The sequence below is a fragment of the Prionailurus viverrinus genome, chromosome F1, assembly GCF_022837055.1.
Source record: "Prionailurus viverrinus isolate Anna chromosome F1, UM_Priviv_1.0, whole genome shotgun sequence".
NCBI classification, from domain to species: domain Eukaryota; kingdom Metazoa; phylum Chordata; class Mammalia; order Carnivora; family Felidae; genus Prionailurus; species Prionailurus viverrinus.
In genome coordinates this window covers 22,949,593-22,969,270 of record NC_062577.1, presented here as the reverse complement: position 1 = coordinate 22,969,270, position 19,678 = coordinate 22,949,593, and the positions used below count along the sequence as shown (strand labels likewise).

The 19,678-nt window shown below is 41.8% G+C and overlaps 1 protein-coding gene across 7 annotated transcripts in view; it reads right to left on the bottom strand.

Moving 5' to 3' along the window:
* The window catches only part of RGS8 (regulator of G protein signaling 8), a 147,269-nt gene that overhangs the window by 57,776 nt on the left and 69,815 nt on the right, over window positions 1–19,678 (bottom strand). For 5 of the 7 annotated variants that reach the window (XM_047839744.1, XM_047839746.1, XM_047839747.1 and 2 more), the window contains one exon: window positions 12,244–12,324. The exons of 1 other annotated variant lie outside the window; for it this stretch is intronic. The gene's annotated coding sequence lies outside the window, so the exon portion shown is untranslated. Of the gene's footprint in view, window positions 1–12,243; window positions 12,325–14,903; window positions 14,980–19,678 lie in introns of all 7 variants that reach the window. One more of the 7 variants, XM_047839745.1, reaches the window with a different exon arrangement.

Genomic DNA, 19,678 nt, shown 5'->3' with positions numbered 1-19,678 from the left:
TGAAGACTTTACATTTATACAGTTGAGATTTAACTATAGCCTTAAACGTGAGCCGAAATAGCGCTGTTTTTAACTCAAACATCCGCTTTTGATCTAATGGGACTCAGATAAATAGCGATTCCTCCAGTTCCCATACTTCAGGTTTCTGTGTTTCTCTGCTTGTATAAAATGCAAGTTTCTCAGCTTATATAAAACAGCACAGGAATCATTTCCCAGAGTACGCGAGCGTTGGCGATAATGGGTTGGAGGGGTTTCCCCTTGAGACTCCATGTCTGAATTTACTGACGAGTTAATCACTGAGGAAGCAAATACTCAATGTCTTACATTGTCCTCAGTTCAACAATTTCCAGGCAAGCCCCACCACCCCTTTCTCTTTGGTGTATATCCCCATGCCTAGAATCTGCTACACTCCCCCTCAAAAGGCAGAGGCTCTCCCCAGTTCAGTTGTCCACTGAAAACATGCCAATTTTGGAAAAGCAAGTAAGGGGCAAGGGCTGTCTTGTCTTGGACCTGTATGGAAAGTGGGACAAAAGTGTAGCTCCATGGCACTACACCTCACCCAGATTCTCCCCACTAAAACCGGTTCCTTCCCACTTTCTCTGTCATTTCCACTATGCCAAACGGAATTAGTGATGTGGATTATGTGTGTGTCTCTCGTTGGACTAGGGAATCCCAGATCCACTCTTACTACCCCCATTTCCAGGAGACCACCTCAGACTCAAGACATCCTTGGTAGACTGCTGGGAGGAAAAAGTGGCCTCAGGCTAGGAATGAGTGATGAATTTACAAAAGGCACCGCCAGCCAGATTACCAAAGGCCAACATTATCAGCAGCATCATCAGAGGCACTCATGCCACACATGACCACTTATGTACATGCAAGCCAGGTGCAAACATGAGTCCTGGCCCCCTGACTGCAAGTGACCTATGAAATCAATTTCAGAGGTCAAATGACACTTTTTTACGCACAGTGAAGGGAACTATTGTTATGTGAAATGACATACGTCAAATGTATTCTTATTTTGTATCACAGTTTTTACAAAATGCTGTACAGTATACAGCATTAATATAGGTGAGCATGAAGCAAAGAGCCTTAGAAACAATCCTATAATATTTACTGAATCAATGCTAAAGTAAGAGTAAATATTTGTACATGTAAAAGGAAATGACAACCTAAATTAAAGGATACAGAATGTGGAGGGTGAAGTTGCTTTTAAAACAAGGCTGTGTATAGAACTGTTGGCCCTTCCCAATTCTTGGAAGGCATTCAAGTTCCCAGAAATGCCTCTCATTCCCCTGACTCAGCAAGGAAAAAGGAGCCACCTATTTTAATAGCTTCTTCTATAACTGAAGGGGTTTAGGAACAAGTCAGGGAGAGACGGTGCGATTCATGCCTCAGAATCCCCAATAAACTTTTTAGAAATACACTCTGTAAATCAGGATAGTAATTTGGCTCTCCTGTTCAGCTGGTGCTAATCATGCCACCTGCTAAAGTTGAGCCACAGAGGAGAAATTTGAAGACCAAGATAGAGCAGGTAACTAACCACCTAAGTAGGAAGACCTGATGTTCCCAGAATGCCTTCCTTACTCTTAAAATTAGTATGAGAGTATGTTATCTTACATGAAAATCTTGGGGCACCTGGGTGGCTCAGTCAGTTAAGCATCTGACTCCTGATTTCAGCTCAGGTCATGATCTCACAGTTTGTGAGACTGAGCCCAACATCAGGCTCTGCACTCTCAGTGCAGAGCCTTTTTGGGACTCTCTCTATTCCTCTCTCTCTCTCTCTCTCTCTCTCTCTCTCTCTCTCTCTCTCTGCCCCTGCTTGCACTCTATTTCTCAAAATAAATACATAAACTTTTTTTAAATCCAAATTCCCCTGAAGAAGTAATACTTTCAACTGTCAGTCATTTACATTTCAGTGTAAATTTGTTTCAGATCATTTTCTAAAACAAGGTATTGAATGGAACTAGAAAAGATTGTGAAGACCCCCCACACACATGTCTTGGAGGATACTACTATTATAAAAGGGGCACCGAGGAAGACAGCTGGAGAGGCAATGACAGCCTTTCGACTTCGCCTTACTCAGAGCTGGCCCAGCTGAGGAACATGGCCTCCTGCCCACTAAGAACACTGGAACAACTGTGAACATTGGCCATTTGAGCTTGGCTTTAAACCTAGAAGTCCAGCTTTCTAAGAACATTGGCTTTGAACCTAGAAGTCCAAATCCAAATATAAAGCAGGGTAGGGTGTGCCCAGAAGCATCAAAAATTTGATTTTAGTATTTGTGAAACCATCTTTATTCTTTTTCCTATTCCTAACCCCACCTGCCATCAAGAGAATCATTCCAATAACCCCCTAACTTGGGAACAGATGATCTCCATGCTGTGGCCAGAAAAAGTTCAAGGGGCATAGGCATCTAAGACAGCTGTGTGGTCATCATCATCAATAAATAGCAAGTATTAGATACTTTCTATATGTCAGCATGGTGCTAAATTTTTTCTGTGGATCATTTCTTTTGCTCATCACAACAACCCATGAGATAAGGTTATCATTGTGCAATAATAACACCGAGACTTAGAGAGGCTAAGCCAAGGTTACATGGCTTGTAAGTAGTGCAGCTGAAAGTTAACCAAGGCAGTCTAACTCCAAACTCATAACCAACAGATTAAGCAGCAGCAACTCTTGGGAAGAAGTGCTAGTTGTTGAATAGTCAACCAGAAAAGTCAGCTTCCTTTTGTGTGTCTTCCACTCAGACCTCATGTCTTCACAATATGACCTGATAAAAGAATTTCTGCTCACTGTACCTCCCAGGTCATAGTGGGGAGGAAACCCTGGCCTGGGCCCTATGGTGTCCTTCAAGGAAGATGCATGAAGGAGAGACAGGACCTGGCTTACAGCCACTGTCAGCCCTGTGCTGAAAAAGCAGCCCTCTCTATGGAGGCGTGCCTGGGCTCCCCCACCCCTGAGGTGAAATAATGGCTCAGACAAGGGGTTTGAAGGCATCAATGGACTGACAGCATAATACCCATGACTTTCACAGCATGTGTCTTTCAGCTGCAGAAATAAGGGCAGGATAATTTTAGCTCTGCGTGTCTTAACACAGCTCCACCTCTCCTGCCACCAGGCTGGCTCCAGACAGGGGCCCATTGTGTCCTTCAGCACTGAAGCTCCCAGACCCTGCTAAGAACCATTGACTGCAAAGTCTGGGGAGTAAGTTTGGGCCTCAGTGGGCAACAGGGCTCTGGGCTACCACAAGCTCTCGCCCCAGGCTCCAGAGCTGTGCGTCAGCAGGAAACCACTTCCTCTCTGACCACAGGCCTGAGGTGGTGACCTCTGAATATCCAAGGAGACACTGCTGCCCCAACATCTGCTCACTGACACACAGCTCCCCTCAGCAGCTCTACACAGGCAGAGGACAGGGAAAGGAAAGGATTGCCTGTGCTGAATGCTGGACAGCTGACATCCTCTGACCTAGAAAGAGTGACCTGACCGAAGTGCCTTTTCTCATTGTCCACATACCTTCTTCTCCTGATTTCTTTCTTTGGTTGTAGTGGCTCTTCCTTTTCCTGATTTTCCTCCTACTTCTTCAGCTATGGTTTTATGTATGTGTAGGGTTGTGTGTGTGTGTGTGTGTGTGTGTGTGTGTGTGTGTGTGTGTGTTTATCCTATATAGGAGATTGTATACCTCTCTTGTGAAATCCCCATTTTATGGGTCTTATTTCTTAGTGGGGAAAACCTAGGGTCTCATCATCTACACTCTGGCCAATTTTGCTCTCCTCAGCCCATTTCCCTTTGCTCACCGAAGGCCAGGCATTAAGTGCTTACTGAGGGAAAAGACACAGGAATCTCTGAGCTTTGAAGTATACACACGTACTCCTCCCACCCAGCCACAATATGCTTGGCTCAAACTTAACAGAGCCCTTTGAAAAGATGACCTTTCTCTTTTATGGTCTAATTATGTCTCCGTATCAATGTGGCACCTCACACCTAATTGCCTTTAGAACCCAGGACTGAGCTTCCATAGCTCCTGGTGAACTGTCAGTTACTCCACAGGGCCAAAGGCTGGATGGGCACTTACCACAGGGCGTACGAGCTATTGCCACTGCATGACCCCATAATGACACCATATCTCATTGGCACTTCCCTACGTAGTTGGAATTTAAAGTTCTGACAAGCTATCTCTAGTTTCTGTCTTTAAGAGGAAGATATGAAGTTGCAAACTATTGTCAAGCTAACTCTTGTGTTTTGTTTTTTTCAAATATCACTACTGCCCTTTACTTCCTTTGTGATCTCAGGAAGTCTTCACAATCTCCTTGCCTCAGTTTCTTCATCTTTAAAAGAGGGATAATAAAAACTGCCTATCCTTTAGGGCTATTGGGTCAAATAAATGTGAAACGCTACAGTTCTTGGTTGCAAGCAACAAAATCCAAATCTGGACAACTGAACCAATGAGACAGCTCCCAAACTCAAGAGGAAAAAACTGAACGCTCTCATCCCAGAAAAGGCAGGATCCAGGGAAACACCAAGATTCTTGGTTACAGAAATGAACGATTTCCCCAGGGCAGCTCTATTTGGACTAATCAGCTCTATTCATTTTTCCCACTTTGTTTCATCCAACTCAAGTTTCGTATTTCCAAGAGAGAGACCCTGACTGGTGTAGAATAGGTCACACACCCATCCTCATTACCAGAGGAGGGCACAGAACTTGGATACACAGATGTGGTATAAGGCTTAAAATTAAGATCCAATATCATGTGTGCCTTGACATCTGGGGAAAACAGGGAGGACCTCAAGTGGCCTGACCACAAATTCTCCTCCCCCTCTGCTCCTGCAAATAAGGTCCTCTAGCCAAAGACCCTTTGTATCAAAAGACCAAAGGCAATACCTATTTGCCCTGGAGGAGCTGGTTTCACTGCCGACTCATGGAATTATTCAAACAACCCAATCACATCCTTGTGTGAGAACCAAGGGCCTACAAAGTCTGCCTCCCAGAGCCCCTGCTGGTTTATTCTACTGCCAAGTACAATCTCCACATGGCTCTGCATGACATGTGGTCTTCTCCTCCCCCAGTGAGTGTATATGGCTAATAAACTGCTGTCAACCCACCCGTCTGCATCAGGTATCATGCGTCCAGCCATCCCTATCACCCTCACCGATGCAGTGAAAAAGCAGTGAATAAAACAGGTCCCCCAAGATGGCACACACCAGGGGACGGGTGGGTCCTCAGAGAAAAATCCAGGTGCTATTACCAGAAGTTGAGGGGGAAAGCAGGACAAGCACAAACAACGGGTGTTCAAGACATTGTGAAAACTGTTCAACACAGAGCCTGAAAACCAGAAAGTGAACCCAAAAATGTAGGTAGTAGAAATACTATTTCCACATTGTCATGGAAATCAACAGTCCCTGGAAAGAATCTCCCAGTGTAGCACTTGCCGTGTTTATAGAGTACTTTCTGCCCTCTTCCCTGGCACTTCTTCCCAGCACCTTCAAGGCAGTGCAGAGCAACAGGCATCGGGAAGTCAGAGGGAACACCCCCGTGCGTGACACCCCCTTGCGTGGGATTCCTGCCTTGAGCAGATGGATGAGGCACCAGGGGTACATCACACAAGCACCTTGCTCTGCAATTAAACTCACTGTCAGCCCAAAATGCATCAGGCTGGAAGTGAACAGGTGATAAGCCAGTCACTCCCTGCACTGAAGCACTCCCCTGATTATCTCCCTCCTCCAGGTAAGAGTTAAAAACACTATTTCTGGCAAGTACTGGCCTTCTGAGCAGAAAGCATGGCCACTGGATGACGTATAATCACAAATGCTAGACAGAGCCCCCGGACCTCAAACATCAACCTGTTGCCTATCATTCTGTCATTAAAATGTAATTCTTCCAGTGTCTGAGAGTCCTTTTCAAAATAACACAGGTCCCACCTCGTTGGCAAATACCTTTCCAGAGGGTTGCTCTCTTTATGCTGAAAACCAAAATAGGACACAGACTGGGTACCTGACTGGAAGCAGAACACCTGACTAGGACAAGACCCAGGAGGAAGGAAAGGAGGACTGAGAAGTGGCTGGGGACACACACCAGTGACAAATATCAAGACAGATACTCAGTGGGCTGGGGTCAACCAGCACTGGCCCCTTCTGCTGTAGGACCAGCCAACTTAGTGATGTGGCCACAGTCAGGCATCACCCTAACACCTCTGTCTGCCAAACACTTGGCATCTGCATTAACAGCCAGGAATATGCTGGCTCCAGATATTGGCTAAGTTCCAAACATTTTCAGATGCTGCATAGAGCCTGGGATCTCAGCTCCTTGAGCACCAGGAAACCCTAACTTGGGGTTCCCACCATGTTAGCCCCTATTTTCCTCCTTGGCTTCCCATCATCCTAGCGCTTCACATTTGTGTTATGTTTAAAAATAAAAATTCTTGAGTAGCTGCAGCTCTCTGCAGCTTAAAAGTGCATATAATAACAACAGTATAGGCAACAATTAAACTCAAGACTTTCTTAAATGCCAGGGACTTTATAAATATTATCCTATTTATTTCCCTACAATAATCCTGAAGGTGGGCTTTGTTACTCCTGTTTAACAGGTGAGAAAATCTAAGTCTAGATGTCAACGGACTTGTTCAAAGCCACACAGATAGTAAGCGGCTTAGCTAGGACTCAAATCTAACCGCAAGGCCTCTAATACACTCATTGCCTCTTGAAAAAAGGTGCTGACTTATCATCATGTCCTAATCATGTTGGGAAGGTTTGCCATATACCCATGCAGGATGCATGAAAACATGACAGTTTTTTCTGGAGTTTTTACTCAGGTGTTCAGGATGTAAACTCATCCAACCACTTGGACGTCAATCCGTGGCCACATTTGACCTTATTACCCAAGTCTCAGAGAGCCCAGACCCTGCCCTAGAAGTTGAATAAATAAGCATATCTTGCCACGTCTGAATTCTACCCTGAATCTTTTAGTCTCTCTCTAGAGTCCTTATTGATACATCTTCTCAATGTGTTCACATTATCACCCACGACTAGAACATAAAAACATCCCTGGCTTGGAGCACCATATGAACAGCATTTATACCTTTTTAAAATGTGGGCATCCTTTAAAATACCCACATTTTACAATAAACAATGCCATTTAGGATGTGCCGAGACAGAAGTATTCTTTTCCTTCTGTTCTTCTATTGTAGTCATGGAGACCTCAAATTTGGTTGAAATGAGCAGACAAAATTAAAACCGGCACAGAAAGTTGGTATCAGGGAAAATAATGACAGTTTATATTTCAGTGGTATTTGTGTGTGAGGCAATTAATCATTCTACAGACGTTACCTCATTCTGATCTTTCACTAAGGTAGGAAAAGGACAGGTGCTTTTCATCCTCCTAAAATCCACACTGGATAAATGGTGAAGACCATGATAAGGAGAGACTAAGTCTACACTACATGAAACTACACGGCTGAGACAAAAAAAAAAAAAAAAAAGTGCACCCACCCAGTTGTTTGGCCTGAGACTGGTCTTAAATTAATCATTTGAAGTTAATGTTTTAATCACTCAACTGAGATGCATTGGTCCACACAGACAGGAATCACCAAATTTACCAATAAGCCATCAAGAGCAGCTGAGGTCTCTCCATTGAATGTGCCACTTAAAAAAAAAATACATTGCCCTGCCCTATGATGCTCACCTTAATGACTGCCACTGTCCCGTATATCTCCACACCATCATCATGGGGGGGTGGGGGGTTCTAAAATACAAATCTGATCACCTTGCTCCATATTGACCACAGATGGACTTGAAACGCTTCCTGACCAGACCTCTTGCCTACTTTCCTGTTCTATCTCTCAACCCCTCCCCCACTGCCATGTTGTAGTCCTAAGAAGACATTCAAATACAGTAACTAGCAGTAATTTAAACACTACAAGCTGTTGCCTAGCAAGACTACCTCCCCCCACCCAACCCCAGCCTACCCGGCCACCACATACACCTAAACCTTGACCCTCTCATTGCCTATCTGAAAACACCCATTTTTCTCTCCTTCTTTTTAGGATTACTTTTTAAACATTATTATTATTATTTTACTATTATAATCATCAGCATCATTATTATTACAGAAAAGTACACCAAAGATATAATAAATAAAAACAGAAAAAAGAAAATTAAAAAATATACATAATCCCATTACCCAGAGATAAAACCCTGTTAGCATTCTGGAATATTCCTTACAGTCTTCTCCATGTGCACATATAGAGACATTTTCCACCACACCAGTTTGACTTCTGAGACTTGACTCTAGTGCCACTTCCTGTAAGAAGATGCTTCTAACCTTTCCTCCCCCGCCTCCCCCAAACTTAATCATGTTTGCTCCCACTCACCCTTCAGGTCGCCACTTAAATGTCACATCCTCAGACAGTCCTTTCCTGAACACCCAAAGCAAATGACATCACCCCAATTACTCTCTCTGGTAGCACAGTTCTTTTCTTTCATTGGATTATCTGAATTTATAACTGTATGTGTGTTTATACATTCATGTCTTTCCCACTAGACTGTAAGCCTCATGAGACTAGAGACCAGAGCTGGTAATGCTGATCACTGTACCCCCAAGCCTAAAACAGCATCTGTGTCATCAAGCCCACAAGAAGTATGAAAAGCTAAGTAAATGGCAGCTCCCTTCTCCACACCCCCACAAACACCTTACCAATCTCTAACACAGAATTTATTCCATCCTACCAGTTGCTCTACCACTAAACTATTTGCTCCTGGAAGACAAAGGCTATCTTTCCTCCTATGACATATATTTACATCTGAAGTCATAACTATCCCCCCCCCCCCATAACACAATACCCTGCACACGGCAGATTTCAGTTCTTCTGAATGATTGAAAAAGTGAATGAAGGGGCGCCTGGGTGGCGCAGTCGGTTAAGCGTCCGACTTCAGCCAGGTCACGATCTCGCGGTCCGTGAGTTCGAGCCCCGCGTCGGGCTCTGGGCTGATGGCTCGGAGCCTGGAGCCTGTTTCCGATTCTGTGTCTCCCTCTCTCTCTGCCCCTCCCCCGTTCATGCTCTGTCTCTCTGTCCCAAAAATAAATAAACGTTGAAAAAAAAAAATTTAAAAAAAAAAAAAAAAAAGAAAAAGTGAATGAAGCAAGAGCTGTATGGGCAGGACACCTGGTCAGCAATGCTCTTGGGTGATCCCATCTCTTACATAAATCTTTATTCTTAATAATCGTCTGGCTTTTCTTAATAATCATCTCCGTATGATGCCAAAATATAGCTGAAAAGTGAAACCATTGCTTCACACTCCAGATGTTTCGTTTTCAGAAGCCGAGCATCCAGATGACTGGACACATGTGAACAACTCAGTATCTCTTCACCAAGCTGTCTGACATCTTGGCTCATTCAGAGTCTAGAGAGAAAACAAAATGAATGCTTTGCCCCTCCATAACCAATAAAAGTAAATAAATATAACTAATTTTAATGGAAACTAAAATAAATAATTACTGTGATTAAAGCCCACATTTTCAGTGCACCATAATCTTTCTACATTCCAAAGAGCACTGGCTTGCATAAGAGACAACTGTTATGTGGGAATATCAGAGAGTGCAAATAAGAAAACCCAATGAAGAGTAGCTTACATATCAATAATTTTATTATAGCACATAAGGGGGAAGTCTAGAGGTTGGCTAACTCAGCAGTTCAGCAGCATTAACAAAGACCCGGTTCTTTCTACCTTTCTGCTCTGCCTTTCTTAAAAAATCATCTTCCTCCTAGTTTCAGAGTGGCGTGAATAATTCCAGGTATCCCATACACCACAAATAGCATCTTGCAAAGAAGAATGCACCTCTTTAAAGGAGCAAAGAAAACTTTAGCACACTTCCCCTCCCCAGCTGACTCCTTCTCAGGCCCTACAGACCAAGACTGGGCCATATGTCCATGCTTAACCCAATTATTGGAAAGGGCAATAATATGATCACAGCTGCTTCAGATCAGTGGTTTTTAAACTTTAACAGAGTCACCTAGAGGGTTTGTGAAAACACAGATTGCTGAGCTCTCCTCCCAGGGTTTTGGATTCCATAGATCTTTCTCAGTTGGGGCCTGAGAATATGCATTTTTAACAAGGCCCCCAGTGATATCTATACTGCCCATCCTAGAACCACATTTTGAGAACTTCTGGCTTAGACCAATCATGATTTACCTACCAGGGATGGGGAGAGGGTCAAGCGTGTCAGGTATTATAGCTGCTTGAGAACTGTAGAGAATTGTGATTTTCTTTGCAAAGAAGCAGGTGGGTGGCTGTAGACTGGTCATATTGGAGTCCACCACAGTGAAATAGAATGATAATGCTAGAATGTACTGAGAATTCACATGCATCAAAAACTTCCCTAAAAACAACATACATTATTTAATTCCCCCAAATAATCCTTTGAGGTAGGATTCAGATCAGAAAACTGAGAGTCAGAAAGGCTGCATAAATTGTCCACAGTCATGCTGCTACTAAGTTCTACGGCCTGGATTTAAATGGAGATCTGTGTGACCCCCACCATGGCCCATGCTCTTAGATACGATGCAATTTAAGGACCCGAGTTTGAATTCTGGACCTGCCGCTCTTCCATGCCTTAGATCATAGAGGTTCTGGGGTCAAATATAAATGCCAGATTTCATTGTAGAAATGCTCATAGTTTGGTGGCAAATGAATGGTGTTTGGGGTCAGGCAGAAAATTAGGCCCAGTACTTGTGTGAGTTGACAGTCTTCATCTCTCCAACCTCAACTTCTTTCGACACACAATAAGCGTGCTTAATGCTTGTCTCCTAGGAAAACTGGAGCAGAAATGTGGTAAAACACCTTAGCTGTCCCTGGCACATAGTAGGCAATCACTCTGAGTAGCTCTCATTACTATTACTAACCTCTGACCTAGAACATTCATCTGTACAGAGTAGTTAGGAAGACCATATAAGCTCTGAGAAAATGCCTTGCGCATTTGTGTATTTTAATAACCTGCTGCATTATAGTTGCACACCGTTAAATGAGGGCCACACTACGTCCTGGTACAAGAATGTGAAAATTATGCTGAGGTTGGGGCAGGCAGAGGGAGGGGAGAGGGGCAGAAGAGGCTACTGGAAACCCCAATAACTTCTGTATGGAAAATGTCAGGCCCATTTTTCCTCCTGAAATGAACAGCATCTCCTTCTCTTTACATGCCAATGACTCTGAACTGAAATTGTTGAAACAGGATGACACCTCTAACCTCAGCACGTGGATATAATCACCTCCCCAGCTCATTTCATCAACAACACCCAGAAGTAACCTGCAACACCCAGAACACCTGCAAGTAAAACGTTTAAAAGTCTGTTGTTTCAGAGGTTCTGAAAGGCCTTCCCTGATGGACCACCCTAACTCAAAGAATGTCTCCCTACACCCGCACCCACTGTCACTCTTGATTCCCTTTCTGGTTGTATGTCTTCAGAGAATTTATCACTATCTGAAACCACCATGTTGGTTTACTTGTTAATTGTCTGCCTCTCCCGTGGGAAGGTGAACTCCAAGAAGGGAAAAAAATTGTCTGTTTTGTCACTGGTATGTCCTCAACCCTAGAACAGTCCCTGGTGTATAATACTTACTAATTAAGTATGTGTTGAACGAATCATGATGGTGGCCATGATGTCAAAGACATCATCTAGGCTGACTAGAAAAGAGAAAATTGGTGGAACCAGATCGTAGCTGAGAGGATTAGTTCATGAGTACATGTTAAGCAGCACAGAATCTGGAACCCCAGAACAGTATGAGAAATTTGAGAGGGCTAAAGAAGAAAAACACTGCTTTACAGATGTTGTCATGACCCTATTTTACAGAAAGTCTTCTTTTTATAGTTTTAATCGCCATAGAATGGTATATTTTTTTTAAAGTAACCCAAATAAAACTGGGCCATCTTCTCCTCTCACCTTGAATCCAATCTCAACACTCTGATAAATCAAAAAACACTTGCATATTCACAAATCTGATCGTAAGATCAACAAATGGAAATGGGATGTTTTTATGGGAATCTGTAAGGGATTCAGTGGCGGGTGTGATGCTTTTTATCCCCAATCAAAACTTCCTTAAAATTGCTTATACAAATGGTTTGTCCCCACCACCAACTCCCTCCAGTAGTTGCTGAGATCTTCCCACACTCCTCCAGGTTATTTCTTGTTTCCACAGCTCCTTAGTCCCTATCAATCCCAGATGTCTCATTATATCCAGCCACGTCCTCACCACGTCTGTTGCCTTCTGCACTCATCACCATAAGGGCCAGGAGCTGAGCAGCACCAAGTAGACTTCGAATCATTTTTCCCTCTATCACAGAAAGCAAAACCAGAAGATAGAATTTTAAGTGAGAAGAGAGTAAAAAGTTAAACTCTTTCTAATAAAGTACTTATAAATAATAAATGCATTTTCACAAGTGACATCACAAAAAGAAGAAGAAAACTAATGTAAATTCAGGAGATGGAGCAAGATACCTTGAAACCAGAAATATAAAATTTCTGAAATTTTCTACATCAAAAGGAAAAAACTTTTTTTATTTACATAGATTGGTAAAGGAAGAAACAAATAACATGTTGCAGAATAATCAAAATAAGTGCACTACATTTACACAATTTATGGTCCTTTTGTTAGCTAAGGGTATAAAATATGTCACATACTCTAACTGGATTGCTCACAAAATTGTTCTTTTCCTCCATGCTCCCAGTCTAATTTGACCACACCCTATTTTTTCCAGTCTGATTTATGTCACTTACCCTAGGTTCCAATCAGAGTATGCTAAATTGGTCTTAGTTTCTACACTATTCATGTAATTTCTGCTTCTTCAGATGCTTCTCTTTTAAATCATCTGATGGTTTTATCATTGCTGAAAATTTATCTAAAATATATTACTCATCGTTTTGAATTTTTCCAAAAGATAAAATGAACCTGAAGAGAAAAAAGGCTTCTCTTCATTTTTCTTGTTTTTTCTTTCCTTTACTTCCTTTTGGGCCTTTGTGTTTCTATTTCAGAGTCCCAAAAGTTGCAAATAGGTTTTTGTGTAAATGACTGAACCTAAGCCCAGATTATCACAGGAAAATAACTAGTCATAAAATAGCAGTGGCCTACATGGTGTAATCTGAGACTACTGAAAGTTCTTTCACAAAAATCTTCACTGACCTGCTTTATGACCTTAAATCTCTATTACGTAAAAGTATATCCTTTTAGGTAGAAGCTTTGCGTTTTCTGTTAAAATGAAACTACCCATGGGAGGGATAATAGCTCACTTCTCTGCTTGAAAATCATCCACTGATTTCCCCATTGGCTACCAAATAAATTTCAAGTTCTTCAGCTGGTCATCCAAAGCTCTCAGAGATGAGCTACCCGCCTTCTGAACATCACCCCCACACCCCCCAACTCAATACCCAACAGGACCCCGGCACTCACATGCTCTGAGCATGCCCAGTGTATTCCTTTCTCTAGACCTTAGCTTATAATGTGCCCCAAGCGTGCTGCCTGATTAGCCCAAATGTATGCTTATCAATAGCCTACCTTTAGCATTCGGTCTATATTCTACCTTGATTATAACTAATTTTTTTTTAATCTTCCTGATTTAGTAAGGCCTTCTCTGGTTTAAAGAAATCCAATTTATTCATTCATTTAACAAATATTTATTTAGGGCTTGTCATGTCCCAAATTCTAGGAGTTGAGGATACAACAGAGAAAAAATAAGGAAAAGACAAACAGTTCCAGCTCAGTTAAGCAAAAACAGGGGAGTCTGGAAGTCTTGGCTCATGTCACTGAAAAAACTAAATTTGGTTTCAGTCACAACTGGGTCTATGGATGTCATCAGAAAAAAATCTCTCTCTATCCCTCTGTCTCTGTCTCTTTATTTCCCCAACCCACCCTACCCCCAAACACTTAATTCTGCTTTTCTTGGATAGGCTTCATTCTCTGGCAGGATTTCTTCACAGAGATATAGAAATGGCCATGGCAGTCTTATGCTTGTATCATCCTTGAGGCAATAACGCCAAAGAAAAGAGACTGCTTCATTCCCAGGGAAAGGGTATTTTGGGGATCTGCTAAGACGAAGTTGAGCCAGGGACACATTTAGTTTGAGCTTATCTATGTGTCTATCAGTCACTTTCCCATATATTTCAAGTCATTTCTAGCCACCCTGGTGTAGGAATGGTTTCTAGGAGGACTCTTATCACCCACTGTGCTAACTCATTCAGCTTTACAACACAAAGATGCAAGGCTAGAGTTCATATCATGACGTGAAACTGAGCAACACTGGAAGTATGTGGGAGTAGAGAAGCCATGTTTGAAGCTTACACTAAGTCATAGTTAGTCTATGGAAAACTCTTATATTCACATACATATAAAATTGTAAGCAGAGAATTTGGTTTCGTTGATGTCTAGTCAAAATGTACACTCCCTAACACACTGCATGTAATTATAAAATACCTTCCCCACCCTTTGATAGAGATGGGCAAAATCAAACATATCAGAATTGCTGTGGGTAGGGCACAAGCTTATGCCAGCACCACAGGTTTTGTGTATGAAGGTGCATGCTTTAAGCATCCCAATGTGCCATGTCTTAACACGTCTGTACCCCTCTTGTCCTGATCGAGAAAGTAAATCCAGGTAAAATGTTGCAAAATTGCCAAAAACACAGAAAAACGGCCCAAAGAAGTAAGTGTCTTTTCTACATACTTATTCATTGAAAAAGCAAATATAGCGTAAGAGTAATTTGGTTACATAATTGTATCTGTTATCCCTTGCTGCTTCACAGACTAACCTGCATTGGGTTGCTAGGGCTGCCATAACAAATTACCACAAACCAGGTGGGTTAAAACAACGAAAATGTATTCTCTCATAGCCCTGAAAGTCCTTAGGCCTCAGTTCCTTACCAAGTGGGCTTGGTCCCATAGCCACCTCAGTTTCTTCATGACATGGAAGCTGGCTTCCTCCAGAGTAATGACTGCCCTAGACAGGGAGAATATGAGCAAGGGAGGAAGAGAGAACTCAAGACAGAAACTGCAATCTTTTATAATCTAATGTCAAAAGTGACACATCATTACTTGTGCTACATGCTTTTGGTCCCACAGACCAACTCTGGAACAAGGTGGGAGAATACTACACAAAAGTGTGAAAACCAAGGGGCTGGGGTCCTCGAGGGCATCTTGGAGGCTGTCTCCCATAATAACAGTGCAGCTCAGTATATCAGGACGGCAATTTTTAAATGTATCTAAATTGTTCCACTGTATGCCTTCATTTCAGATTAATTTTGCATTTTATTCAGAATTATTGATGATTCCCAATTGTAAAAGTATTATAGAAGTGTGCCATAAGGTTAATTACTAAAACAGACGCCCAAATATAGCAGATGTTCACCACACCCCCCAGCAGGACTGCTGCTAACTTCTGTAGACTCAGACTGGATGTGTCCTAACACTTCTTTGTACACTTCCTAGACCAAAAAGAGCATTTGAACCTTTACAGTTTCAAAACTAGAGAGACCAACCTGTCAGCCAGCATAGCCATGAGAAGGAACACACACAAGGGGGACATGGTGATAGGAATTAGGGTGGGTGATAGGACAGGGATCCAAGAGCCACCTCCTACGAGGAGGAGGAGTGAGTGCTGGGGTAGCTGTGGGATCCCCAGAGTGCTGGGAATGGGGAGAAGGACCCCAAAGTGAAACTTGGTAATATGTGCCACCATTGTATAGGACTGACTTTGTAAGGCTGGTGTTCTTGGTATTCTAGAGGTAGTGTGTTTTCTACTCAATTCTGTCTTGAAATCCAGTAGATTCAGCTACACAGTGGTGCCGGAGGTTAAGGTAATGTGACTTAATTACCCAGACATTCCCCACTCACAGGCAAAAACAGAAATATCAGAGGAGCTTTAAAAATAAAATGTAACCCCATCAAAGTAGCAAAACATGAATGTTAACAACTCATGAGTAACATGTGTGTGCATTTTAAAGGTTGCACGTAAAGAAGATAGTTAATAAATTATGAACACCTAGACACAAGTAAACCAGCTGTCTCAGCTTCCACCACTCTATTAGCACTGCTTCCATTTCCTCTGGATCTTTAACATCTGGGCCCAAAACTCCTATCACTGGCTTCTCAGTAGCTTGAAGCTTGATGTTCTTAGTTAATTACAGTAAACTGGCAATGATTGCCCTTAGGAAAGAATTTCATTTGTGCCTATGTAGCGCTAATCCCAGAAAAGTCCTTAGGTTTCCAAACCTTCTCTGTTTTCAAGAAAACAGCTTTGAGTTTTACTAAGCTTTCTCTGCAGAATGCTTACAAGTATCCTCTGAGCAACCCCAGGTAACCCTCTTTTCATCTAGGGGAAGAGCTAGTTCTACGAAGCCCCCCAAACCCAATGCTGTGCTAACGTATCACTCCACGGAAATCTCCATTCCACCATACCCCTCCCCAGCAGCACTGGAAAGTAGTGCACCCAATGTTAAAGAAACTTTCATGTTGCCGCCACTTCTGTGGTTACTCTTCCAAAGCGAGAAGGAAGCTGGTGGTGGAACCCAGCCACAGCAGCCTGTGAGTTGTACCAGGTCCCTGGCCTCCAGGAGCCTGACAGCCAGGCTTGAGGTTTTTGATGGAGGCTTTTGTTATCTTAGACCCTCCTAGCTGAAGCTGGCTTCTTGGCTTCCTGGGGCCATGTACCCCCACCCCTGCATCCCCAACTTCCAGAGACTGGGGGAGTAAAAGGTGAACAACCCATCAGCTCCTCCCTCTCTCTCATTCCAGCACTCCCCACTCCATGCCAACAACTGATGATAAGAGCTAAGCATTTTTTTGGATCCTTACTTCATGTCAGGAACTCTATTTAAGCATTTTTCAGATATCTCTTATGTAAGAGATGACACCTTGGTAAAGAGCACAGACTTGAGTCAGGATTGCCTGAGTTCAAGTCCTGCTCTCCCACTTCCTATCTGTGTGACCTTGGAAAAATTGCTTAATGTGAGTCTTAGCTTCTTCATCTGTAGGATGAGCTAATAAGACCCATAACTTAAGGGCCCACTAAGAGCATTATGTGAGTTAATATACAGAGAGAGTATGTAGAACAGTACAATTGAAGTATTGGCTACCAATATGTCTGGATTGAAGACATTTATGATAAATTGAGATTTTCATGATTTGGAGTTTTTCTCTTCATGACATTTCAAGGAAGTAAAATTGACATTCTGCTTTTTACTTATTCTCCTAAAATGTGAAGAATTTCCAAACAGAACCTTTCCTTGAGAGACTCATGACCCAAATGGAATTAAATAACTAAAAACTAAATATAGTTTTATAGGCTATTTTGTTTGGTGTTACGAATTTTAGAACATCAAATAATTCTACAAAGATTAGAATTCTGATATTGTCTATTCCACATTTCTCTACTTTGTGTTATAATTAATCTTATAAATATTTGCAGACTCAGAAAGCATATGGGTCTATCTAAAGTAACCCAGCTAATGTATTCTTTTATTATGCATATTAACTGACATTCTTTCCCTATTTATTTATCTGAAATTTCTTATTAATTATTTTTATATTTATATATTATATACATTATATATTATATACTTATATAATATATCTCACAATCATATTAACTATTAAAAAATTTTACTCTTGCAAAAATAACGTTTATACTTCATCTAAGAGACTTAACTAAATAAAGAATATAAAGACTTTTCACTCCAAATTACATTTAGAAGAAAACTTATCCAATATTTGAATGTTCCAGTATCCCAATACCCCAATATTGACAACAAATCCAAAAAACATGAAGTGTTCATTTTACAGGTATTGTTACACTTATATTTGATGATGGTAAATAAGCAATTACACAATCACTTCTCACACTCAACTTCAGAGATGTGAGAAATGATATTGTACTTAGTAGATATCCATCTATTAGGGCTTCAAAGACTAAGCCCAAACTAATGATGAATAGCATGTTCTGGCTAAATACCAAAGCCAAAGCCAAGCTTCAGTGTGTCTAATATATTAGAATAGTCTGCAGCCATGACGAGTGATAGTTTAAAAAATAAAGATATGGGGAAATGCTCAAGATAGCACTGAGTACATAAGAAAATGGGACACAGAATTATATAAATAATATGTTCCAAATCATTTCCATATGGAATCTTCAAATCCTGAAGACTAGAGACCCGCTCTAGATAGCACAGGTAAAAGAAGTTTTACATAAGGATAGACATTGTATGTTATGGATAATGTCAATGAAATCCAAGAGCCAAGACTTAATGAACTAATAAAGAGGGAAAAAAATAGAGGAAGGATAAGTGTGCTAAATTCTTCGTCTAACATACTGGGTTATCAATGTCTAAAGTTGATTGAACAAGAAATGGAGATTTGAGGAAAATTTTTTTAAAGACTGAAAACAGGAAGCCAACAGAACAAACAATTGCATTAAAAATTAGAAGGGGAATGGGGCGCCTGGGTAGCTCAATTGGTTAAGTGTTCAACTTGGGCTCAGGTCATGATCTCGTGGTTCATGGGTTCAAGCCCCATGTCGGGCTCTGTGCTGACAGCTCAGAGCCTAGAGCCTGCTTTGGATTCTGTGTCTCCCTCTCTCTCTGCCCCTCCCCAACTCACACTCTGCCTCTGTCTCTGTCTGTCTCTCTCTCAAAAATAAATAAACACTTACAGCAGCCCTACCAACAACAGCCAAAGTATGGAAAGAGCCCAAATGTCCATCGCTGGATGAATGGATAAAGAAGATGTGGTATATATATACAATGGAGTATTACTTGGCAATCAAAAGAATGAAATCTTGCCATTTGCAACTATGTGGATGGAACTAGAGGGTATTATGCTAAGCAAAATTAGAGAAAGACAAATACCATATGACTTCACTCATATGAGGACTTTAAGATACAAAACAGATGAACATAAGGGAAGCAAAAATAATATAAAAACAGAGAGGGGGACAAAACATAGGAGACTCTTAAATATGGAGAACAAACAGAGGGTTATTGGAGGGGTTGTGGGAGGGGGGATGGGCTAAATGGGTAAGGGGCGTTAAGGAATCTACTCCTGAAACCACTGTGGCACTATATGCTAACTAACTTGGATGTAAATTTTAAAAAGTTAATTAAAGGGGTTCCTGGGTGGCTCAGTCGGCTGGGCATCCGACTTTGGCTTAGGTCATGATCTCGCTGTCCGTGGGTTCTAGCCCTGCGTTGGGCTCTGTGCTGACAGCTCGGAGCCTGGAGCCTGTTTCAAATTCTGTGTCTCCCTCTCTCTCTGCTCCTCCCCTACTCATGCTCTCTCTCTCTCTCTCCCTCTGTCAAAAATAAAAAAAATAAACGTTAAATTTTTTTTAATTGATTAAATTTTTAAAAAAGAAATAAGAGAAAAAAGCAAATAAATAAACATTAAAAAATAGAAGGGAGAATAGTGTAATACTCATGTCTGATGGGGCAATCAATAGATCTATCTTAAAATAATCGAACAAAAATTACGCAGGACAGGGGTGTCTGGGTGGCTGAGTAGGTTGAGTATCTGACTCTTGATCTTGGCTCAGATCATGAACTTATGGTTCCTGAGTTTGAGCCCCATGTTGGGCTCCATGCTGGAGGTGCAGAGCCCACTTGGGATTCTCTCTCTTCTCTCTCAAAAATAAATAAACATTTTTAAAA